The sequence below is a fragment of the Bos javanicus genome, chromosome 7, assembly GCF_032452875.1.
Source record: "Bos javanicus breed banteng chromosome 7, ARS-OSU_banteng_1.0, whole genome shotgun sequence".
NCBI classification, from domain to species: domain Eukaryota; kingdom Metazoa; phylum Chordata; class Mammalia; order Artiodactyla; family Bovidae; genus Bos; species Bos javanicus.
In genome coordinates this window covers 35,372,979-35,400,398 of record NC_083874.1, presented here as the reverse complement: position 1 = coordinate 35,400,398, position 27,420 = coordinate 35,372,979, and the positions used below count along the sequence as shown (strand labels likewise).

Below are 27,420 nucleotides of genomic sequence, written 5' to 3'. Positions count from 1 at the left end.
AAAATTACCCCCTTATTCCCTGCATTAAGATAGTTCTGCTTTACTCTGCAGGATATAAAGAGGATTTGTTGAATAAATCCTATTATTTATTACAGGTGCCATTTACAACAGAAATAGTTTCTACCTGCCTGCTTAGGAAAATGGGCAAATTACTAGATCATTGCTTATGGTCACAGAAACATAAGTCTCCTAGCTGGCAGTGAACTCCATGCTGCAGATTAAAGGATTCAAGATGATGGAGACTTAGAAGGTGATGGAGCAAAGAACAGCAACTTCATACTTTCTAGCATTTATTCTAAAAGTCACAGGAATATGGTAGACTTCTAGAGACAGCAGTAAGAGCTATGAATATAGAAATACAGGTTTTCAGGTATATCCACACAGAAATTTAACCCTGAGAGGAGGCAAAGATTTGACCACAATCCACAGACAGGTTACATTTCCTGCTTTCATAAAAACATTGTTGGAAATAAGAGTAAATAAATATAGTCCTTTCAAATAAACACATTCTATCTTTCATCTTCATCCATCCAAGCTCCAAGTGAAATGTAATGCTTGGATACATTTAAGTTCCTTGACAGTTTAATGCATTTGCTATGTTGGTAAAGGAAAAATTACATACTGTAATGCATTAAAGCAAGAGAGACCTCTATCCACTGCCATCTTTGAAAGTTTATATCTATAATTTTTCCTTTCTAAAGCTGTGATTGTTCCAACCCATCATGTTAGGTTAAAAATAAAATAATTACTTTTTAAAAAATTACACAAACATTTTTAATATTTTTTTGAAGAATAATAGCCTTTAGTTGGTTACTAAAATTTGATCATTATTTGGCCAACCTTGTCTTCTAGTGTAACTTCTCTTTAATTAGAGGCTGTAAAATCTACAGATATCAATATTTTTGAATGGCTATTGATCCTAGAAAGTCAACCATACAGTTAAGCATTCCTACTACTACTACTAAGTCGTTTCAGTCGTGTCCGACTCTGTGCGACCCCATAGATGGCAGCCCACCAGGCTCCCCCATCCCTGGGATTCTCCAGGCAAGAACACTGGAGTGCATTGCCATTTCCTTCTCCAATGCATGAAAGTGAAAAGTGAAAGGAAGTCGCTCAGTCGTGTCCAACTCTTTGTGACCCCATGGACTGCAGCCTACCAGGCTCCTCCATCCATGGGATTTTCCAGGCAAGAGTACTGGAGTGGGGTGCCATTGCCTTCTCCATAAGCATTCCTAGTCTCCTACAAAGCTGGGAAAGACACACACTTACAAGATACTAGGCTGTTGCCTAAGGAGTTGGAAACTGGCTTCTGGTCCTGCCATCTCTGATGAGCGTTTGACTTCAAAACAAGTGACTTAACTCCATAAAGCCTAGTACACATATCTGCTTCCCATATGAGATTGTAGGCCATTAAGGGGGTATTTTTTTAAAAAAGAAAAAAAAAAACACATTATCTTTCTGGGTACAAAATATTACAAGTTTTACAATATTAAATATTATAGAAATACATTTAGAGACAGTTAAATTTCCATTATCCTATCTTATAGAGATAATTCCCCTCAATAGTTTTAATATTTCTCTTAGTGCATTTATATTACTATTATTTTTATTCGGATAATATGACTGTTTAAACAAAAATGTAACCATGATATACATATTGCCCAACAACTCTTATTTTACTTTGTAAGCCTACCTTCATAGTATGGAATTATTTCATTATGAATAACAAACTACAAGTTTCTTACATCATGTGTATTTAATAACTCCTCAACTGAGGGGTATTTGGGTTAATTCTCATTTACTATTAAACATGATATAATTAAAATTCAGTTCTCTCTTTACACATGCACACACACACACACATACACACACATTTCACCATCAAAGAAACATCCAGAAATGGCAGTGGCAATGTAGAATAAAATAAATATGCATTTCAAATAATTCTGCCCAGTCATCCTGCAAAAATGTACCAAGTTTCAGCCTCATCAACAGAGTTGGAGAATGTGTATGTCTTGAACTTCTTTACTTTCTTGTATTTCCTGAAAAACGTGTTATACTTCTTGGCATGTAACCAGCATGTGATACTTGCCTGAAGGGGTGAATAAAAGCATTGATGTTGAATAATCAAATCATTTATCCACACAGTTATCAACATATATAGGCACATAGGTAGGTGCATGTATCTTTATAAATGTCATATTATACACCTCAGATTCAACAAGCGTCCCAAATAGATCTATTTAGAAGATTTGAGATATGAAAATCCCCATGCTTCAATACAGTGTGATTGTTTAGTTCAATATAATTTGTAGCTTCTGAGCAGAGGGGACTTAGTCATGCAATGCTTTTTGGCATTTTCCATGATATACACTTGCATTTTAAAGTCTTGAAATCAATGTAGCATCTCTATAATAACTTTCTTTAGGAGCACTCAACTACACCAAAAATAGATTTATTATGTCTTTTATACTTTGAAATGTAAGCTTTCACTTCAAACTAATGAACTAGTTTCTCTGATCACAAAGTACTCCCTGAAAGCAAGTTCTGTTTAGAAGCTGCTTAACTCTTAGGAGGCAAGAGGTTATAAATGTTTACATTATTATTTGGGGGAAGCAGTAACCTGGGCTTTGAGAGAACTGAACCAAGTTGATATTGTGACCAATACTAGGGTCCCTTCATTTATGCAAGAGATACTTTTTGTTAAGCAGTGATTAACAATAAGACCAAAAAAAGGTGTTAAATTATATTTTAATTTCCCAGAAAAAAATAGACCACTAGACAGGAGACCTACTTAAGACAATGTAGAATAGAGTTTACAGAACAATAGACATTTTTAGTAAATAACATTTTTATTACTCTGGTTTTTGGATCTATAATTCCATCTAAAGAGTTCTTAATTGGCATGTATGAATAGTGTCAAATTCAGAACTTAAGTTCAGTACTCAATGAGAATAGTATAGTGGTGTCAAAGTTGTGAGTTCATTTGAACTAATGGGGCAAGAAGAGGAAAGATTCAGAAACCAACAGCCAAAATCACACTGAAACAAGAGATCAAGGCAAAGAAGTGGCTTAAATGCTAGTAAATATTCTGGAGGCGGAGGTCATGAAGACTCAGAGTCAAGAAAGGTAAGTGGCAGAAATGAGGCAGATGGATGGGAAAAGAACTAACATGTATTGATTTCTCAAGATATACCAGGCACAATGACACCATCATTTCAGACAGCTCTTATTTCTCTTAATCCTCCCAAATGCCTCGGACAGTCATTTATACTGTTCTTTATAGAAAAGGGGAGAACTTAAGTGGCTTTGCAAGGGTTACCCAGTGATAAAAGTCAAGGTTAAAGCAACAAAGAGTGTTCTTTGAACTACTCCCATGTTACAGCCCAGTGTGAAGCCCCAAGTCAGAACAATCTATTTTATGAGAGAGAGAAAGCCTGTCTCTGAAGTAAGTATCTGAACCTCTTTCAATGGGAATAGGAAGCAATAACTGATTTTCTAATATAAGATTAAGTTTTAGTCTAGTAGTTTCTGTAAGTATCAATCCTGGTCCATTTCCTTAAATGTTGTCTGGTTTCTATTAAAAACTTAAGTTTCTCAACCCAATTATTATCTCAAGTCAGAGTCTTCAGGGGTTGGGAGGCTAGGAATCAGAGATGTAACAAATATTCCAGGTAGCTTTTAAATACAGTGATGTTTTAGAAACACTGATGCAAAGGCTCACAAGTTGTGGATGCTTGACACCTAGCATATCCAGACAAACCTGGTATTTAAAATTCAGAGGAAATCCATCCAATTTTACAGTTTCTGAGTATGATTGAAAATGATAATGCAGTGAGGAAAACAAAATGGTTTCCATCTTTAACTGATGAATCAGTTAATAGCAGAAGAAAAACAGAATACATGTTGCAAATCAATTTCAACAAATGTCAAATAACAAAATTACTAGACACTAATAACAGAAGTATCAGTTGAATTAAAGCAAATTAAAGGTATCAAAATGACAAACTACCCAATCCTGATATCACTGATGAGTTTTCAGACCTCTGAGGAAAGATGCGATAGCAATAGTTGAAGAGTGTTTTCTAAAGCAGTTCTTCACATGTTTCAGACACATGTGAATAAGGGCTCTGATAACTCAAGTTCTACCTTCAGTTTAATTATCAACTCATTTCTTTGCTTGAACTTGGTAGATGCTACATAGGAAGGTCAAGGAGGCCAAGGATCAAAAATACATAAGAGCTGGGAACTTTCCATAAAAAATTTTCTAATGGGCAAAGTGAGATTTTTTTCTACACCACTTTTAGCAGGTACAATGGACTCTATTAAAATTCAGGCTCTACTACAAAGCCACAGTCATCAAGACAGTATGGTATTGCCCAAAGACAGAAATATAGATCAATGGAACAAAATTGAAAACCCAGAGATAAATCCATGCACCTAAGGACACCTTATCTTTGACAAAGGAGGCAAGAATATACAATGGATTAAAGACAATCTCTTTAACAAGTGGTGCTGGGAAACTGGTCAACCACTTGTAAAAGAATGAAACTAGAACACTTTATAACACCATACACAAAAATAAACTCAAAATGGATTAAAGATCTAAACCTAAGACCAGAAACTATAAAACTCCTAGAGGAGAACATAGGCAAAACACTCTCCGACATACACCACAGCAGGATCCTCTATGACCCACCTCCCAGAATATTGGAAATAAAAGCCAAAATAAACAAATGTGGGACCTAATTAAACCTAAAACCTTCTGCACAACAAAGGAAACTATAAGCAAGGTGAAAAGACAGCCTTCAGAATGGGAGAAAATAATAGCAAATGAAGCAACTGACAAACAACTAATCTCAAAAATATACAAGCAACTCCTACAGCTCAATTCCAGAAAAATAAATGACCCAATCAAAAAATGGGCCAAAGAACTAAATAGACATTTCTCCAAAGAAGACATACAGATGGCTAACAAACACATGAAAAGATGCTCAACATCACTCATTATCAGAGAAATGCAAATCAAAACCACCATGAGGTACCATTTCACACCAGTCAGAATGGCTGCCATCCAAAAGTCTACAAGCAATAAATGCTGGAGAGTGTGTGGAGAAAAGGGAACCCTCTTACACTGTTGGTGGGAATGCAAACTAGTACAACCACTATGGAGAACAGTGTGGAGATTCCTTAAAAGACTGGAAATAGAACTGCCTTATGATCCAGCAATCCCACTGCTGGGCATACACACTGAGGAAACCAGAAGGGAAAGAGACACGTGTACCCCAGTGTTCATCGCAGCACTGTTTATAATAGCCAGGACATGGAAGCAATCTAGATGTCCATCAGCAGATGAATGGATAAGAAAGCTGTGGTACATAAACACAATGGAGTATTAGTCAGCCATTAAAAAGAATACATTTGAATCAGTTCTAATGAGGTGGATGAAACTGGAGCCTATTATACAGAGTGAAGTAAGCCAGAAAGAAAAACACCAATACAGTATACTAACGCATATATATGGAATTTAGAAAGATGGTAACGATAACCCTGTATACAAGACAGCAAAAGAGAAACTGATGTATAGAACAGTCTTTGGACTCTGTGGGAGAGGGAGAGGGTGGGATGATTTGGGAGAATGACATTGAATCATGTATAATATCATATATGAAACGAGTCGCCAGTCCAGGTTCGATGCAGGATACAGGAAGCTTGGGGCTGGTGCACTGGGATGACCCAGAGGGATGGTATGGGGACGGAGGAGGGTGGGGGGTTCAGGATGGGGAATACGTGTATACCTGTGGCAGATTCATGTTGATATATGGCAAGATCAATACAATATTGTAAAGTTAAAAAATAAAATAAAATATATAAAGAAAATAATAATCAAGAAGAAAAACTGTTATTAGGAAAGAAATTTCATTTTCTTTATTCTACATGCCTTTCAGAAACATTTGTGTTTGTGTGTGTTTTTCTTTTTTTGCATTTCAAGTACCATCTATGCCCACAATGATTTCCTGATTCATTCACTTAGAATAATTACATCTTTCAGGCATAATATTCAAGTATAAAGATATTTTTAACCCATGAACAAGTTACATAGTCATTCAGATAAATAGAGTTAAATTTGCTGCAGAATCTATGTTCCTAGTCCTGTTCAAATTATTTATATGATTCATCTAATTTAACTCTCATAACAATTCTGTGAGATATAATGATTATGATATTCTCATTTTCCAAATAAGAAAATAAAGGTCCACAAATAACAGCAAAATTGCCCAAGTTATGGAGATATCAAATATTAATAATAAGTTCAAGATTCGCTCTCAGGTAATCTGGCTTTAAATTGCATATCTTAAGCATCGTGCTACACTAATGGTAACAATAACAGCATGCACAGATATCCGATATCCACATTAGCAAACAAACGTCTCCTTCAGGGTGCACTTCATTATTAAATAATTAATACTAAGTTTTATACAATTTCATGTAGTAAATGAATTCAGTAAGTAACTTTTGAAGTAAAGCACAGACTCCATCTTGATTCTATCTAGCTCATCTTCTAACAACTTTATTTATAATGAGGATCAACATTTATACTGAGGAAGCTGAATCTCTGAGAGATTATCACGTTTATTTTAAAATTGAAAAAGAATAGGAATGGTTTCAGTATAATTAATATGTAGCTAGTTGTTAGATAAAGTATTTAATTCTTTCGACACTGACAATTCACATATGGTTTTAGAATAATAAAGACTGGGTTTCAATCTGAACTTATTCAGTTACTATTGATATGCTCTTGGCCAAGTAACTTTACTAGTCTAAGCTTTACTCTTATAATTCTATAAATTAACTTGGTAAACTAATTATTATACAAAATAATAATCAACAGGCTATATCAGAATACATATGGGTACTGGCTAAAATTACTTTTTAGAATTTAGCCCAAAATATGATAAATCAAGGGCTCCCCTTTTGGTTCAGATGGTAAAGAATCTGCTGCCATGTGGGAGACCTGGGTTCGATCCCTGGGTTGCAAAGATTCCCTGGAGGAGGGCATGGCAACCCACTCCAGTATTCTTGCCTGGAGAATCCCCATAGACAGAGGAGCCTGATGGGCTATAGTCCACAGGGTCACAGAGTCGGACACAACTGAGCAACTAACACTTTCTATGCTAAAACAAATTCTTGGATGGTGGGGCTCATCAATCAAACAAGCTCTCGAGGTGAACCTTTGAGAACAAGTAAGTATTGGACTTGATGACTTAAAAATTTCTAAGGCACACTTTCCCAATTAAGTTCAAGATAAATTAGAGCTTCTTTCCGCCTCACCTATTTTAAAGAAAATAAAGATCAAAGAGCTAATAATTTAATTATATAAAAATATAATTGGCAGTAATAAAGTTTCTATTATTGTAAAATCATACAGAAAGAAAATACTTTACAAAGCTATTTGATCTTTTCCCTTTAATTAAGACTAGTTTCATCAGGATTGACATGTCACGTTTGGAGAGGGTTTCTTTCCATCACGCTGTTTATCCAAAAATGTAATAGATTTCAAAAATGATCATGAGCAGATGTCCAGATAGTTACAATCCCATTAAAACATTAATTTCTGCTATCACTAGCTTGAGGGAATATTGCTTGAAAATTGCTCTATGTAAAAAGTAATTTATACTTACCTATAATTCATCCACCACAGTTAAATGTGAACTTAAAACACTAGAGCACCATAAGGTTTCCAGGTGGTGCCTTCATCAATTACAAGGATAAAATTCTAAGATTCTCTCTTGCCTCATAAAAGTAATTCCTTCACTGTTTTTAACTCTAACAATATGGGAGAAGTTATAATATTTGGTAACAAGTCAGAATGGAGTGCATTTCCATATATCGTGTCAAAATAAATTTCCTAATAAAAAGTCTTAAGATAATTAATACTAAATAAATAAATAGTACTCAACAAATATTTACTGAAATAATGCATTAGTCAACAAATTTATAATGTTTAAATAGGCCTGAAAGAACAGTAACGAAAAACTCAGATAATTCAATTTTTTAAATGAGCAAATGAGTTAAACAGGTACTTCTTCCAAGAAGATATACAAGCAGCCAATGAGCACATGAAAAAGATGTGCAACATCAATAATCGCTGGGCTGATGTAAAGCATAACCACAATGCAATACCATCTCACAATGAACAGAATGGCCATCATCAGAAAAACACAAACAAAAAACAGAACCAGAAAATAAGAAGTACTTCAAGATACGGAGACAGCAGAATCTTTATATATTGCTGGTGGAAATGTGAAATGGTGCAGCTGTCAAGGAAAGCAGTATATGGGTTCCTCAAAACTTAAAAACAGAATTACAATACAATCTAGCAATTCCACTTCTGGGCATATACTCAGAAATAATTGAAGTCAAGGTCTTGAAAAGATGCTTGTATTCCTATGTTCCCAGCAGCATTATTTGCAATAGTCAATGCATAAGAAACCCAAGTGCCCATCAACAGATGAATGGATAAACAAAATGCAGTATATATATAAAGTGGAATATTATTTAACTTTGAAAAAAGAAGGCAATTCTGACACATGCTACAACCTGGATGAAGTTGAAGAATATTATGCCCAGTGAAATAAGTCAGTCATAAAAGGACAATATAAAATTCCACTTATATGAAATACCTCAAGTAGTCAAAATTCAAACAGAAAAATAAAACAGTGATTCTTTGGTGCTGGCACTGGGTGGGGGCAATGAGGAGTTATTGGTTAAGAGGTACACAGTTTTAGTTTTGCTAAATAAAAAGAGTTCTGTAGATGTACGGTGGTGGTGAAAAGACAACAGTGAATGTCTAAGTGAATGTGCTTATCTGCATACTTAAAAATTCTGAACCCTGAAGTTCAAGTTTCAAGTAAAGAAGATGCCGTACTTAAAAAAAAAAAAAAAAACTGTTGTAAACTCCTTGAGCATAGGAGCTGCATGTTACTATTTGTATTCCAAGTGGCTAAAACCAGACCCAGAATGCAGTTTCTTAACAAATGGCAATTTAACTGATCTACAAAATAAGCATTTTTTTTTAAGTTCCTTGCCTCTTTTTTTTTCTAATTTATATTTATTTATTTAGTTGTGGCATGTGAGATCTTAACTTCTCAACCAGAGATTGAACCCAGGCCCCCTGATTTGGGAGTGCAGAGTCTTAGCCACTGGACCATGAGGGAAGTCCCCAAAAGAAGCATTTTTAATCAAAATAATTTTTTTCTTTTCTTTTAGGTAGGGAGAAGGAGTGGAATTTGTATTTCATGAGCTCTATGAGTTAAACTTTAACATACAATTTTAATGAAATGCTAAAGAAATTGGATTTTATGGGCCAAATGCAGAGAAAACAAAGTTATGTATATATAAGCTATAAATATAATTATATCTTTATATAAATTCCTATACATATATAGGAATAAACACTCAGGAAAAATTTCTAGTTCCCAGATAGTAGAACAAATAAAAGAAGTCTGGAAACATAAGACAGAATGGTAAGACATATGCGCAATACAAATTTTTCAATTGGAATGGAAAACTGATGACAAATTTTACATCTATTCCTCTGATAATTGAAGTAATAATATGGGGGTTAATTGTAATCTGACTAGGAGGACTTAGAAAAGGATCGTTCATAAAATTCTCACTGAAGAAGTCAAGGAAACTGGCTTTTCTGAAGACTATAAAGTTTTACAAAATAATTTTACCACAGAGAAGCAAAGTCTAACCTAAGTTATAAAAAGTATTACTTGATGTGAGCAATTTGTGGTGTTGAAAAATACTACAATACAAAATACTACGTTATTAATGAATATGAAATTCTAAAATTGTAATTCTAATTAGTTACATATAATTAAATCTATATTTTTTTACAAAAGAATTGAATGAAAATAAAGTTTGAAAAGTGTAAATACTTAAGCTTTAGTTTGCCGTTTCATAATATTACTGGATACTCCTCCTTAGTGTATGGAAACACATGTTCTTATATTTAAGTATGCATGCTAAGTTGCTTCAGTCGTGTCTGACTCTTTGCAACTCTGTGGACTGTAGCCTGCCAGGTTCCTGTGTCCATGGGATTTTTCAGACAAGAATACTGGATGGGTTGCCATTTCCTACTCTAGGGGATCTTCCCAACCTAGGGATTGAAATGGAATCTCTTATGTCTCCTGCATTGGCAGGCAGGTTCTTTACTACTAACGCCACCTGGGAAACACATGTTTAATATACATATCGGATTCATAAATAGATTATCAGAGTGGGGGAAAACAAACTGCTTTATATTTTTAAAACAGCTTTTCATGAATTAAAGGCTATGAAAAACCTGAAATGCACAAGGTTTTATAAACACACAGAGATTAAAGAGGTTGCTCTATGTTCTCTCTGTATTTTCCAAAGCATGCTGCTTTTTGTCTGAAGGACCCTCATACAAAGCTCATTGGAGGAAAAAACCCTTCTAAAGCTTGTTGAGTCTCTGAACTGAAATTACATCTTTTTTTTTTTTTTATAATTCAAAAAGATAAATTTACTGGAGCCCAAAACAGTTAAACAATTAAAAACTGATGCTTTTCTGAGATGCCAAGTTAATGTCAGACAGCAGTGAAGCTAGAGGAGCAGGTCTAAACACTGCCCCTAGTCCTCTGGTCCATGCTCTCCCTTTGTACCTTGGGATCTGAGCTCTCCAGGCTGCATTCTCATGTTTCCCCACCAGGGCTACAGACTGAGTGTGGCATATGGCAGGCCCTGGCAGGAACCTTGAAGCAGGAGGAAGGGAGAAGGTAATTACCCCTTGCCTCTCTACCTGATCTGCCTCTTGAGAAATTTGTATGCAGGTCAGGAAGCAACAGTTAGAACTGGACATGGAACAACAGACTGGTTCCAAATAGGAAAAGGAGTACCTATTTGTATATTGTATATTGTCACCCTGTTTATTTAACTTATATGCAGAGTACATCATGAGAAACACTGGGCTGGAAGAAGCACAAGCTGGAATCAAGATTGCCAGGAGAAATATCAATAACCTCAGATATGCAGATGACACCACCCTTATGGCAGAAAGTGAAGAGGAACTAAGGAGCTTCTTGATGAAGGTGAAAGTGGAAAGTGAAAAAGTTGGCTTAAAGCTCAACATTCAGAAAATGAAGATCATGGCATCCGGTCCCATCACTTCATGGGAAATAGATGGGGAAACAGTGGAAACAGTGTCAGACTTTATTTTTCTGGGCTCCAAAATCACTGCAGATGATGACTGCAGCCATGAAATTAAAAGATGCTTACTCCTTGGAAGGAAAGTTATGACCAACCTAGATAGCATATTGAAAAGCAGAGACATTACTTTGCCAACAATGGTTCGTCTAGTCAAGGCTATGGTTTTTCCTGTGGTCATGTATGGATGTGAGAGTTGGACTGTGAAGAAAGCTGATCCCCGAAAAATTGATGCTTTTGAACTGTGGTGTTGGAGAAGACTCTTGAGAGTCCCTTGGACTGCAGGGAGATTCAACCAATCCATTCTGAAGGAGATCAGCCCTGGGATTTCTTTGGAAGGAATGATGCTGAAGCTGAAGCTCCAATACTTTGGCCACCTCATGCGAGGAGCTGACACATTGGAAAAGACTCTGGTGCTGGGAGGGATTGGGGGCAAGAGGAGAAGGGGACAACAGAGGATGAGATGGCTGGATGGCATCACTGACTCGATGGACATGAGTTTGAGTGAACTCCGGGAGTTGGTGATGGACAGAGAGGCCTGGCGTGCTGTGATTCATGGGGTCACAAAGAGTTAGACACGACTGAGCGACTGATCTGATCTGATTGATCTCTACCTTGGGAAAGTTATTTTGTTACTCTCTTTTCCCTTATCTGACTTCATTTTTTCCTTCTTTCATATAGCACCTGTGATTATCTGTAATTGTATTATAGGTTCAGTCAGTTCAGTCACTCAGTCATGTTCAAATCTTTGTGACCCCATGCACCACAGCACACCAGGCCTCCCTGTCCATCACCACTTCTTTGAGTTTACCCAAACTCATGTCCATTGAGTCGGTGATACCATCTAATCATCTCATCCTCTGTGGTCCACTTCTCCTCCTGCCCTCAATCTTTCCCAGCATCAGGGTCTTTTCCAATGAGTCAGCTATTTGCATCAGGTGGCCAAAGTACTGGAGTTTCAGCTCCAACATCAGTCCTTCCAATTAACACCCCGGACTGATCTCCTTTAGGATGGACTGGTTGGATCTCCTTGCAGTCCAAGGGATTCTCAAGAGTCTTCTCCAACACCACAATTCAAAAGCATCAATTCTTCAGTGCTCAGCCTTCTTCACAGTCCAACTCTCACATCCATACATGACCACAGGAAAAACCATAGCCTTGACTAGATGAACCTTTGTTGGCAAAGTAATGTCTCTGTTTTTCAATATGCTGTCTGGATTGGTCATAACTTTCCTTCCAAGTAGTAAGCGTCTTTTCATTTCAAGGCTGCAGTCATCATCTGCAGTGGTTTTGGAGCCCCAAAAAATAAAGTCTGACACTGTTTCCACTGTTTCCCCATCTATTTCCCATGAAGTGATGGGACCAGATGCCATGATCTTCATTTTCTGAATGTTGAGCTTTAAGCCAACTTTTTCACTCTCCTCTTTCACCTTCATCAAGAGGCTCTTTAGTTCCTCTTCACTTTCTGCCATAAGGGTGGTGTGATCTGCATATCTGAGGTTATTGATATTTCTCCTGGCAATCTTGATTCCAGCTTGTGCTTCCTACAGCCCAGTATTTCTCATAATGTACTGTGCATTTAAGTCAAATAAGCAGGGTGACAATATACAGTCTTGACATACTCTTTGGAATGAGTCTGTTGTTCCATGTTCAGTTCTAACTGTTGCTTCCTGATCTGCATATAGATTTCTCAAGAGGCAGGTCTGGTCATCTGATATTTCCATCTCTTTCAGAATTCTCCAAGGTTTATTGTGATCTACTCAGTCAAAGGCTTTGGCATAATCAATAAAGCATAAATATATGTTTTTCTGGAAATCTCTTGTTTTTTCCATGACCCAGTGGATGTTGGCAATTTGATATCTGTTTCCTCTGCTTTTTCTAAAACCAGCTTGAACATCTGGAAGTTCACAGTTCACATATTGCTGAAGCCTGGCTTGTAGAATTTTGAGTATTACTTTACTAGCGTGTGAGATGAGTGCAATTGTGTGGTAGTTTGAGCATTCTTTGGCATTGCCTTTCTTAGGGATTGGAATGAAAACTGACCTTTTGCAGTCCTGTGGCCACTGCTGAGTTTGCCAAATTTGCTGGTGTATTGAGTCCAGCACTTTGGTAGCATTATCTCTTAGGATTTGAAATAGTTCAACTGAATTCCATCACCTCCACTAGCTTTGTTCGTAGTGATGGAAACGAACATTTGTTTGTCTTGGAAACGAACAGGATCATTCTGTTGTTTTTAACATTATCCGAGTACTGCATTTTATTGTACTGCATCCAAGTACTGCATATTATAGGTAATAATATCAATGAGACTTTTTCTGTTGCTTGCAAATTTTCACTAAAGCCAAAAGGGTGAGAACAAAACACAATAAGCAAACAGATTTCTGAAAGAGAAGGTACTAAAAATATCCATGCAGTACTTACTAACCAACAGCAAGATCAGTCCAGGGACCACCACCCCACCCAAGCTACTTAAGACTAAAGATTTGAGGCAGAATTCTTTGAAGGGAAATGATAAAAGTAAGGAGTAATTATATTTTTATCCTCCTCCATTCAGATAAAACCTAGGAGTGGTATTTCCACCTGTCAGAGAAGCAGGCAAAGATGGAGAATGCAAAGAGAGAGATAAGCATTTCCCTCAGGCTGGAGCTCAGGAAGCTACCGAACTCAAAGGTTCAGCCCCAGAGGACCCACCACACGGTGAGGAATGAGAAGAGTTCTTAGAAGAACATGGCTTGTATCACCAAGATTCTAGAGGGAGATGTGAACCCAAAGACGGATGCCTGCTTCTCACCTTGAGAAGGCCTGGTGTTGCCTAGAGCATCACATGTGCCTCTTTTCTTCTAAACCTCATTCTGCTGATGTAGTCATGAAAGTCACCCAGTAGGAGTAAGGAAGGCATACAGAAAGAGTGAAAGACAAAAAAACAAGCCCCTTGATTAAACATCTTTTTTGTGTGTGTGGCTGATATCTTGTTTTATCTGAAATTAACTTTGTTTGCCCTAGTTGAAAGTGAAAAAGTAAAAGTGTCAGTCGCTCAGTTGTATCGGACTCTTTGCAACACCATGGACTGTAGCCCACCAGGCTTCTCTGGCCTTGGAATTCTCCAGGCAAGAATACTGGAGTGGGTAGCTATTCCCTTCTGCAGGGGATCTTTCTGATCCAGGGATCGAACCCATGTCTCCTGGATTCTTTACTGTCTGAACCACAAGGGAAGCCTGTTTGCCCTGGTTAATGGTAACTAACTGATAATTACATTATATTATGAACTTTTTCAGTTAATTGCTACAGTGTAGAAAATATGGCAAGTCAGTTTCAGACACAGGAGTCAAATGTGTTTTAACCCACTAAGAGGAGTTTTTAAATACTCACAGCATAATATAATGCCAAGATTATTAAAAACCATTTCTTTGGTAAGGCATCTATTAACTAATTAACTGAGAACCAATTCTGCAAAGTACGACTCAGTAGTAGTGGTTCTCTCTTACTAGAATGCTGCTGCTAAGTCACTTCAGTTATGTCCAACTCTGTGTGACCCCGGCAGCCCACCAGGCTCCCCGTCCCTGGGATTCTCCAGGCAAGAACACTGGAGTGGGTTGCTAGACTAGGAGCATCTTAAATGTCAGTTGTTAGAAAAATTGAGCCACCATATTCAGACCATCCAATAAACCAGGTAGAGAAATATTTTTTAAGTTAATGAGTCTGTATCCTTAGTAAATGTTTGCAATATTGGTCCAGAACCTGGACTGGCTTCTGTGCCATGCATTTTCAGCTTCTAAAACTCAGCTTTGTACAACGTCAAGTCTAAGTTTGTTGCTGTTCAGTCACCCAGTCGTGTCCAGCTCTCTGCAACCCCATGGACTGTAGCATGCCAGGCCTCCCTGTCCCTCACCATCTAACGAAGCTTGACCGAGTTCATGTCCACTGCATCAGTGATGCCACTGAGCCCACTCATCCTCTACACCCTCTTTTCCTTATGATCTGTGAAGGAGATTTCCTTCACAGATCACTGCCTTCTTGTGACAAAGGGGCTTGTGTAACTCAATGAAATTATGAGTCCACCTTGTAGGGCCACCCAAGACCAACAGGTCATAGTGGAGAGTTCTGACAAAACACGATACACTGGAGAAGGGAATGGCAAACCACTTCAGTATGTTTGTGGTGAGAATCTCATGAACTGTATAAAAAGACAAATCTCGGTAAATAAATAAAGGATTAAATAAGCACTTAAGAAGGATCCAAATAAAATTCCATACCAATAAGAAAGCAAATTACACATTGCGTTCATGCTTTTTTTTGAAATTCTATTTATCTCTAATGCTTATAATAATTGACTAAAATGTAGAAATTTCAGTGAATCATGAGTTTTGCCTAGAGCATCATAGAAGTTTTATTCCCTACTCCTCACCCCCACTCTCACATGTATACACATATACTGAATCAGCTGCCTTTTTTTCTTTTCTTTTTTTGAATGACCATTTAATGGAATAACTAGATATTCTGGTTTCACATCATCCCAGCCAAGTGTGCAGTAACTAAAAAGATGATTTCAAATGGTATTTACATTTAACAACATGCACCAACTTCGCCATATGTTTTCTACCCTTGTCAACTTGTTTATGTGGCGTTTAATCTGCAGAAAACAGCTTTGTTCCTCATGGCTGGAGTCACAAATGGTGAAAACAAACAGAAGGAAAGGTAAAAGCAAACTGCTCACTGAATTCACCTGTGCGCAAGGCAGACTCTCTTACTGAGACTCCAGTGTGATAATTCTAGGAGAACTCACAACACAAAGGGACACACTCAGCACAGGGCTGTTCACAATTCCTTCTCCTGAATTCTTAACATCGGGGGGTATCCAAACTCACGTGGCCACTGATTGGGCAAGTTTCTGCACCGGGTATGCATAAGAGTACCTGCCACATGTGGGTATGATTTTGTTCCCCAGAAAGATTCTCCCCTCAAAAAATATCAGTAGTAGTTACCTTCATGAGAGGGACCAGCAAGCTGGAAATTGACATTTTACTCTGCTTTATAACTATCCATGGAGAAGGCAATGGCACCCCACTCCAGGACTCTTGCCTGGCAAATCCCATGGATGGAGAAACCTGGTAGGCTGCAGTCCATGGGGTCGCTAAGAGTAGGACACAACTGAGCGACTTCCCTTTCACTTTTCACTTTCATGCATTGGAGAAGGAAATGGCAACCCACTCCAGTGTTCTTGCCTGGAGAATCCCAGGGACGAGAGAGCCTGGTGGACTGCCGTCAATGAGGTCGCACAGAGTCGGACACAACTGAAGTGACTTAGCAGCAGCAGAACTATCCATATTGATGCTATTTTTTTTTTTCTTTTCAGGTTCTACAATTAACATTAAAATCTAATCAATATACCAGGTTGTCATGGTTTCATCAGATGATAATTTCTGCTTCTACATTTGCAACAAGTGTTAATGTCTCAGTCATGTCTGACTCTTTGCAACCTCATGAACTGTAGAACCCGCCAGGCTCCTCTCTCCATGGAATTCTTCAGGCAAGAATACTAGAGTAGTTTGCCATGCCTTCTTCATATTTGCAACTAGATTTGTGACTTGACTGTCCTATATGAGTAGGATCTTTATATTGAGAAAGAGACTCAAAATGTATGGAACAAACACAAGCATTATTTGTAATCATGTTCCATCATCCAGCATGGGAGAGAGGGACGACAGTCAGTTAAAACAAGAAGTTATGTTTTCACCACCTCCAGTCAGAATTTTGGTGAGAAAGAATGAGGACCATTATGAGTTCCTGTCCAGCCAGTAGATAAATTCTCCTTCTTTGGTTGGCTACAGAAAACACAGTACAATAACATTAACTGAATGTCTGTCTTGTTGCCATAGCCTGTCCAAAGAAACAGCCACTGAACACTTAAAGGACCGTGTGACTGTCACACTATCAGTAAGACTGAACAAGAAAGCATTGAGCTGCTTAGGTTTGGGCTCCCCACTTAAAATTATGTCATCTAACCTTTTTTAAATGTTCAAATAAGGCATTAATACTCTTACATATCAAAAATAACATTCAAACATATTATGACTTATAACTGGAGTATAAAGACAGTTTATAACAGGCAACTATATTCCTAAGACATGGCAGCTTAGTATCTGGTCACCAAAGAAAGAAAATTTCATTACCAGGGGATAATTGCTTCAAGAGTTTCTCAGCCTAGGAGAATATTATCCTAGCATTTCACAGTTTCAAAATCTTCTTTAATGTGTCTTGGGTTGGTTTCCTGAGAAATAGACTCTGATACTGCTATTTGCATGCAGGAGTTTTGTTGGGAGGTGATGTAGTGAGTCATTTAATCTATTTGTAGGACATATATTTTTAACCTTAAAAATGCATTCCAATATGCATTGTGCATGTAAGTGCATGCCAAGTTGCATCCAACTCTTTGCAACACTATGAACTGCAGCCCACCGGGTCCTCTGTCCATGGGATTCTCCAGGCAAGAATACTGGAATGGGTTGCCATACTCTCTTCCAGGGTATCTTCCCAACCAGGGATCAAAGCCCTGTCTCTTGCATCGCCTGCCTTGGCAGGCAGGTTCTTTACACCAGCGCCACCTGGAAAGCCCATACAGGATACCTAGAATGGTCAAATTCAAAAGTGTCGGAAAGTACATTGGGAGATGCCAGGGGCCAGGATGTGGGTGGTGGTGGTGGGGAAGGGGAATGGGGAATTAGCGTTTATGGGGACAGAGTTTCAGTTTAGGAAGGTGAAAAATTTGGGAGATGGGTGATGGTGAGAATTGCACAACAATGCGGATATACTTAGTGTCACTGAACTGTACAGTTACATATGGTTAAAATAGTATGTTTTGTATTAGGTGACTTTTGAAAGTGGAAGTGAAAGTGGCTCAATCATGTCCGACTCTTTGCGACCACATGGACTATACAGTCTATGGACTTCTCCTGGCTAGAATACTGGAGTGGGTAGCCTTTCCCTTCTCCAGGGGATTTTCCCAACCCAAGGATCAAACCCAGGTCTCCCACACTGTGGGCAGATTCTTTATGAGCTGAGCCACAAGGGAAGCCCAAGAATACTGGAGTGGGTCGCCTATCCCTTTTCCAGATCTTCCTGACCCAGGAATTGAACCAGGGTCTCATGAATTGCAGGTAGATTCATTACCAACTGAGCTATCAGGGAAGACCCAGGTATCTTTTACCCCAATTTAAAAACAAAAATTAAAATTAAAAAAGAGAGCAAAACAAGGCTGAACAGAGGAAGAAATTGAAACATGACTGGATTTACAAGTGAGGCCTCAGTCAGTTCTCCAGGCTGGGGAACTAGTGTAGCCTTTAAGAATTGTCTCAAACAGTCAGCACTTAATACCTTTCTATTAATCAGCCAGGGACTTTCCTGGTGGTCCAGTGGTTAAGAATCTACCTTGCAATGCAAGGGATGCAGGTTCGATCCCTGGGTCAGGAAGATCCCCTGGAGAAGGGCATGGCAAACCACTCCAGTATTCTTGCCTGGAGAATCCCATGGACAGAGGACCCTGGAAGGCCACAGTTCATGGGGTTACAAAAGAGTCAGACACAACTTACCAACTAAACAAAAAATCAAACAGTCATAAGGGTATAATTTTGGGACAGGCATCTCTCCGACAGAGGACAAGCATTGAGGAGAACTCAGCTGTAAGCAGTCTACAGACAACAAACCTCCCTCCCTCACAGCTGAGGAAATGAGTGTCTTGGTCAGGAAAAATGCATGAGGCAGCACTTCACAGCACCCAGTAGACAGGATGTCTTGACTAGTGGGAAGCATACTGCCTGTGATAAATATCTCTGTCTCTCTGATATTGTCATCTCTCAAATTAGACTGTGATGAATATATATATATTATAAAGAATAGTTAAAATCCCATGAATTTTATCTTTTGGGAATACTTGGACCTAAAGGGCCATGTTTATTAATGACAGACAAGATGACTGCCCCCATAATATGGAGAGGAAATAATGTATTGATGAGGAAGAATACAACATTTGCTATATTGTCTTCAGTGAATTAACTGGCATGAAAACTTTCACATTAATTGAATAAAGTTGACAGCAATAAAAGTATTATTTAACAGTGATGAATGTTACAATGAACTGTGTTATACAGTCCTGGGAACTTGGATAAGTTCTATCATAAAAGCCTGCTCTCCAGGGGAAGTCATCTGTTCTCAATAATAATGGTTAGCAGTGGGTATCAGAACTCTGAGGACAACTCTCCAAGCCGCTATGACCACAGGCAATATAAATATATGAAATATGACATTGGGGATATTACCTGTACATCATAAGCAACAGTATTTAGTCATTCACTAAGTGAACTTCCTGCAGTGTATCAGGCAATATATGTGTGTGTGCTCAGTTGCTCAGTCCTGTCCAATTCTTTGTGAACCCATGGAATGTACTAGGCCAGCCTCCTCTGTCCATGGGTTTCTCCAGACAAGAATACTGGAGTGGGCTGTCATGCCCTCCTCCAAAGTATCTTCCAGACCCAGGGATTGAACCTATGTCCCTTATGTCTCTTGAACTGGCAGCAATTTTTTACCACTGGACCACCCGGGAAGCCCAGCAGGCAATACACGGATGCCTAAAACAAGATCTTATGGTAAAGTTAACGAGTTCAAAATTGTGTATATATACATAGATATTGTGTGTGTATACAGACATACACAATATTTATTTGATTCTAAGGATTTTTGATGCAAAAAAGTTTAAGATCTAGAGTTACAAAGATAAATATCATGGTCCCTGCCTATGGGTTCACTATCTCAGTGAAGATACTGCTACTGAGGTGTGCTTGGTCAACACATGCTCTGAGAATGGAACACAAGTCCATAAGAAGGCAAAAGGACCAGGAGTTTTAGTTTGTAATTTAAAGACACGAATCCTAGGCTTTTCAGTCCCTGCATGAACATGGACAGCCTCTTAATCTTACCGAGTTTCAGACCATTTGTGAGAAATAGGAAGACAAGTGTCTGCCTCATAGGACAGACTTCAGTATGTGCCCAGTTCTGTATGGTGCCCGGTATAGAGTGCAACACACTAGATATTAGCTAGTCTTAGTAGTTATTGAGGTTTTTCCGGTCTCCTCCCTGCCTCTATCAACACTCATTTTTAACATGCAACAAGTTCTCAGGAATAAAAGTAGGGTGAAGTGAAAAGAAGTCACTCAGTTGTGTTTGACTCTTTGTGACCTCATGGACAATACAGTCCATGGAATTCTACAGGTCAGAATACTGGAGTGGGTAGCCTATCTGTCTTCCCAACCCAGGAATTGAACCGGGGTCTCTTGCATTGCAGGTGGACTCTTTACCAACTGAGATATCAGGGAAGCCCAAAAGTAGAGTGAATAAGGGCAAAAGAAACAAGAAAACCATCCAGGTCTCAGAGGGCAAGAGTACAAGACCTGCACCCATACTAATATTATTTCTCACACAAAATATGTCATAATACCTTCTAAGTTATGTAAAGCCTAACATGGACTAAAATCAGTGTGTGTGTGTGTGTGTGTGTGTGTGTGTGTGTGTGTTAAGTTGCTTCAGTCGTGTCTGATTCTTTGTGACCCTACGGACTGTAGTCCGCCAGGCTCCTCTATGTCTATGGGATTCCCCAGGCAAGAATACTGGAGTGGATTGCCATGCCCTCCTCCAGGGAATCTTCCTGACCCAGGGATCGAATTTGAATCTCTTATGTCTCTTGCACTGGCAGGCAGGTTCTTTACCACTAGCACCACCTGGGAAGCCCAAAATCAATATAGTGTACTGATATAAAACATAATACATATTATAATTAGAGCCCTCTGGTTGTCAAGGGGTATCAATTGGTGGTTAGAGGAAGCTAAGAGAAAAAGACTATTTTATTACTAGATCAATACTAAAGTCAACCATAAGTCAGATAGTGAACAAAATTGAAAATATAATGAGTAGGTCATAACAGCAGTCTCTTCATTGATATAAGCCTTTAAAATGGAGGCATTGTCCCTTTAAAGAAGAGACAGCGCTAAAGTCTTCCTGTCCTCTTATGAAATGTACAAAGATATACTAAATGGATTCTTCCAGTATGCAAAATCTATTACTTCTAAATATTAAATCACTGCCAATTCAACAATGTTTATTTTGAATGCTAAGAGCATACCATAGCCTATTTGCAATAGTTTAAGTCAGCTTTTCAGAATCTTAAATTATTTCATGTCCATGTTCTGCCCAGTGGGATTGGTGTGGGAGAAAAGTAGAAAATGACTGTACTTGGGGAGGACAAGGAAAGGGAAAGGAAGAAAATTCTTAAAGTTTCATGTGTCCTTGGAGGGGCTGATTTCAATCATGCATGGTAGTCTGTCCAGTACTGAATCCATTAGGACTCTTGATTGCCAGCAACAGGAACTAAATCTGATGGATTTAAACAGAATAAAAAATTGAACTATGTACAAATAAATATAAATATTTTATATTTATACATCTATTCAGGGTAACTCACAGACTCAGAATGGCTAAGGAAACATGAATACATGCAGCTAGAACCCTATGAAAAATCATACCGTAGGATCAGTGTGGTGAGAACACCCCTGCAGCTACCTCTGGGCTCTAGACACAGACCCGGCCCAATACCACCCCTTGAACAGGATGCTGTGGCTGCTTCCACATGACCATGCTTGGAAGCTGGAGGTGGATTTGACATCTCAATGTTCAGAATAAACTGTCTCCTGCTTTTGCCTTTTTGTACAATTAGCTTCAGATTCAGATTCTGATGGGTGAAATCTGCCTAAAGTATTGAAGATCTGCACTCTCCAGCTTATAGATGGGAGGTGGGCTCTGCTTCCTAACGTGACATATGGCAGAGAGTTTAGCAAATGAAGGAAGCAATTGAGAGACTAGAAAGTGAAAGAAGATGATTTTCTTTCAAAGATTTCTTTCAAAGATTTCCTCTCGAAGGCCCAAGGAGAAGTACCAGTTGCCAAAAGCCTTCCCTCCCATGACTTCAAAGTTATTTTTTTTTTCTATCTCTTCAGCTGTTAGAATATTTCTAAGTCTTACGTAGATCATTTTGATAACTAGTGTGTTTATGAAATTATCTACAGGTTTTAGACAGTTTGGTTTCTTTAAATTTAAATGCCTTGTTGAAGGTTACACACCCAATGGTGAAGAGGAATCAGATTTAAGGCACAGATACTGGCTTCCCTGAATTTAATGCTAAAGACATTATGTCCTCTTTGTGTTTTCTAAGGATAACAATTCATTATTCATTTAAATTGAATTGTTCTAGTGAACAACATGAAAATTATCTTACTTCAGCTATTCACAGCAAACTAAAAAAGCCAAGTGGGACTTCTATTGAATATTATAAGGGACAGATTCCAATAAAGCCCTTATCTCTTGATAACATTCACTAGTAACTCAATTCAGAAATTACCTAACAAAGTTCAGCTGTGAGGCAAGGCATTCAAATGAATTGCTCAAGCATGACCAAAAAGACTTGTGCCAAAAACTGATTCATGACTCTTCAGGGCCTCTCTGAGTAATTTTCTTTGCCTATCACTATGATATATATATATGTTGGGGGGGGGGTGATATATGCTATCTGATGTGAAAGCCCCAAAGAGTGGATGAGGACCTAACACCTGGTACATCTGTAGTGTTGTAGCCACAACAGGCAGAGGGGTCAAAGGAACCAGGTCAAAGAAATGGTCCTTTGCTTTTTCAGGCTGTGGTCTGTTTTGGAATTTTCTTACCGTTGTCTGCTTTTGTCTTAGAGGATATTTTGCTAGTGTAGGGAGATTAATTCCTAAATTTTAGAAAAAAAAATGTTTCTTCTAAATTTTCATGACTAGCTTTTATTTACCCTTCATACATGAAAATGTGTGTATATGTGGAAGGCAGGCTGCCTTCTGTATGCAAAAGAGTCCTTCACAGAGTTCAACCATCTCACCAGGAAGATGGCATTGGGGTTAAAAGCAAGAGATTCCTACAACTAATGGGTGCCATTTTTTCCACATGTGTGTGTATCTCCTTTGTGAACCTAAGCTGTGTGTCTAGGAAAAAGAAGCAGGGATCAGACAGCATGGAATTAAGGAAATCCAGACTCGGAATGTAGCGTGCTTGTGTGCTAAGTTGCTTAGGTCATGTCTGACTCTGTGACCCTATGGACCATAGCAGCCTACCCTCTAAATCCAGTTTCATTTGCTACAGAAACTATACAACAATTCAGGAGACAAAGAGGGCAACTCTCTGCCCTGACTTTTCCTGTAATGTAGATCAACTGAAAATTTAACAAGCTATCCAATAAGCAGGCTGACCTAGGCAGATCATTTAAACACTCACAGGTAGCCCTAAGGATACCGATTTCAGTTCTAAAAAGTGGCTTCCTAACAACAAAAGCTCCTCAACAATGGAGTTGTGAGCCCCTGACCCCAAAGGCATTCTAGCAGAGAAAGGATGGCAGTAGGTTCCGCATCCTACACAAGGCCCTCAGTTAATGGATTAATGATGGATAGCAGTCAGTGGTCTGCAAAATGCCTTCTAACCTCAAGGCCCAGTGATTCTAAAAGCCAGCTATAAGAAACAGAGTTGCAATCACACCAAACAGCTGCCAGATGAAACAGATAATGAAGACAAACATCGATGGCAGGGTGGAGCCTGAAGAGCAAACTCTCAGAATCAATACCTCAGTTACTGAATGATGGGTGGCCAAGATACTTGCCAGGGAGTTGCTGGCCTCTCCCAGGCAGGTCAACCTCTCTGACTTTTATATATGTCTATTTGGCAGCTGTCTTAATGTAACTACTGCAGTACTTCATTTGTAACTCTTTGATTTAACTTGAACAACAACAAAAATGTATCATATCTGTATAAATTTACCTCTTCTGCTAAGAAATTTTACAAAGGAGCACTGTATTCCTAATTATCCTTATAAATAGCTGCTGCTGTTAAGTCACTTCAGTCGTGTCGGACTCTGTGCAACCCCAGAGATGGCAGCCCAGCAGGCTGCCCTGTCCATGGGATTCTCCAGGCAAGAACACTGGAGTGGGTTGCCATTTCCTTCTCCAATGCATGAAAGTGAAAAGTGAAAGTGAAGTAGCTCAGTCGTGTCCGACTCTTAGTGACCCCATGGACTGCAGCCTACCAGGCTCCTCTGTCCATGGGATTTTCCAGACAAGAGAACTGGAGTAGGGTGCCATTGCCTTCTCCTTATAAATAGCAGTACCATCTAATGAGCTCAATGCAACACTGCAAGCTTTTAGGGATGGCTTGAGAGGGAGATGTTTAGAAAATAGGATTTATTTCAGTATCTAAGCTCTTACAAACATTGAAATATGTGAGGATCATCTTTTTAAGTAAAAAAAAAATTAAAATTCCTGTCAATTTACTTCCTTCTGCTTTCACTGGTTGTCCGTTTTTTTGTGTGTGTGCCTATATGATTTACCTTTTTTTGTTTTTGATACTGAGTTTGGTAGAAAAGAAGGACTAATGGGTATTATGGGCTCAGAGGGAATTTTATCACCCTGGGCATCCAGTAATAAAACTTTTTTTTTTTCCCTAGCAACCATTTCTTTCCTAAGTAATAGTCAGAAATGAGACATAACTAAAAGGAGGCCACCCATTTTGCCTTCAAACTCTTCCAAAATAGCTCTGATTGCTCCTCCAAACCCAAGCACTTCCTTGGAGTAGGAGTTGCTTTCGACTTGCTTTGATGCAACATTCAAAATCATTCCAAGTTTCATCTGTGAGTCTGAATTTTTAATCTACTGTTAATGCTTCAAATATTTTTTTTCATTCATTAGGCAACATTTTCAAACCACATTTCCCTGTAATTTTTACCTCATTTAACATTATTACTTGAAATTATTCTGGGATGTGGCTAGTTGCAAGAATTTTCCATAAAATGATGTTTTATTGCTCTGCTCAGTTAAGGACACAGGTGATCTTAACAAAGGGAATGCAGATTATAAGCAACATGAAGTATGGAGTCAAGCATATGTGAGAATAAACATATTCATAATGTATAAAAATTCCAACATCATATTCTCCATTGTTAACAGAAATAAAAACTGTGCAAATATTATTCTCATAAGCAGATTACAAAAGACAATCTGTTCCCTCTACCTTCTTCTCTGCAAGACCACTCAGTTCCATTTAGCTGTTGGAAACCCCATGAACACCTTGCGGGATGTTCATACAAAGTACCTGAAATTGCCTAATTCTTTGTCACGTACACCTGTTTCAATTCTGTATTTGAACTTGAAACTGCTTCACCAGGAGTTAAGGAAGAACTAGGAGAAATAAGATAGCCTAAGTCATGTCAAGCTAATTTAATATAATTGGAAGGTAGGCATTAGCCCTAGGATCCAGGGATAGCTATAATTGGAAATAATTCAAAAATTTGAAATAAGAGAGAGAGAAGGATTTAGACACAGTTCAGCTGAATCATTTTAGCCTGAAATGTTGGCATTTGTAATAACTGAAGAGAAATAGGTTAGGGATTGGGGGAGGGTGGGTGGAGAAGAGCACTTTCTTTGTAGTCATACACACAGCCAGTAAGAATCAGCTCTCTGCGCTCTCTTAGACAGTGAGCTCTGATTAACTGGGATATCTCTTTGCACCTTCCTTGAGGGACCCACAGAGGCACTGCGGAATGTACTTTCATTACTCACCCTTTTCTTCTGCACAAGCTCCTCTGTCAGTCACACATGGATCTTCTCACTGACTGCCTATCTCTCTGGCATCACAGTTAACTTCCATTTTGTCCCAACTTCAGATCACTGCGTAGTCGGTACCTTTTAATTCTTCTCTGACTCAAGTCTACATGCATTTGTTGGAAGATTAAATGAAAAAATGAATGTAAATGACTGATCCCAGCACCAGGAGTGAGGGACTAGGAAAAGCTAGCTTTAATCAGCAGTACCAGCGCTCTTCTTATTCCTTCTGCCTTGAAAATACTCCTTATACTAGCGAAAATATTCCTTATATTATTGAAAATATTAATGTTACTTCCATTCATTAAGATACATAGATACTAGAGTTCAACTTACTTATTTACTAATAAATTTTCTGGGACAGCTGAACCTCATGGGAGAAGTGGGAGGAAATGACGTACAGTATGTTGTTTCGTTGCTAAGTCATGACTGACTCTTATGTGACCCCCATGGGCCCACTAGGCTTTTCTGTCCATGGAATTTCCTAGGCAAGTACTGGAGTGAGTTGCCATTTCCTTCTCCAGGGGATCTCACCCACTCAGGCATTGAACCCGCATCTCCTGCATTTCAGGCAGATTTTTTACCACTGAACCACAAAGGAAGCCCAACATATAGTGAACCTTGGAAAAAGTACCAAAATATTTTCCATAAAATTAATTGGAAAATAAAATTGAGAGACATTTTACAGAAGGCGGTGTCACTTTATGATAGTAAAGCATCTCTTTTGCAAAAACAGCCTCACTTTTACCGTTTTTAAAATATTTTCTTTTTGATTTATTTCTCATATTCGCTTAATAGTCTTAAACCAATCATTTGCATCAGCAACTCTTGTTACCACAGCCTTCTGTAAGAACTAACAGGCTAATCTTTAATAAATCTAGAGAAAAGAATGGAATTCTGGACAAATCCACAAAGGAATTAAAGGGAAAATTTCCTAGAGTATTATCAAATGTATTTGAGACTTGAAATTTTAAGTGTGGTCCATTTTATGCACTATCCTTCAAGTTTGCCTTTAGCGAGGCTACTGTCACCAAAGCTTTAGTAGTGGGCAATTCCAGACAAGTTTGCAAATCTGCTGAGGTTTATCTTTGGCACATGTGTCTTCCAGTTTAATTGTCTCTTCTCTTTGTGGTCACTTCTCACTCCTAAGTATAGTAACTCAGTCGAATAGTCATTTTTGGCAGTATCAGATCAGATCCGTCACTCAGTCGTGTCCGACTCTTTGCGACCCCATGAATCGCAGCACACCAGGCCTCCCTGTCCATCACCAACTCCCAGAGTTCACTCAGACTCATGTCCATCGAGTCAGTGATGCCATCCAGCCATCTCATCCTCTGTTGTCCCCTTCTCCTCCTGCCCCCAATCCCTCCCAGCATTAGAGTCTTTTCCAATGAGTCAACTCTTCGCATGAGGTGGCCAAAGTACTGGAGTTTCAGCTTTAGCATCATTCCTTTCAAAGAAATCC

General features: G+C 38.6%; 1 long non-coding RNA gene across 6 annotated transcripts in view; it reads right to left on the bottom strand.

The window, feature by feature from the left end:
• LOC133251040 (uncharacterized) overlaps positions 1–27,420 on the bottom strand; it is a 911,217-nt gene that overhangs the window by 312,070 nt on the left and 571,727 nt on the right. The gene's annotated exons all lie outside the window — the stretch shown is intronic.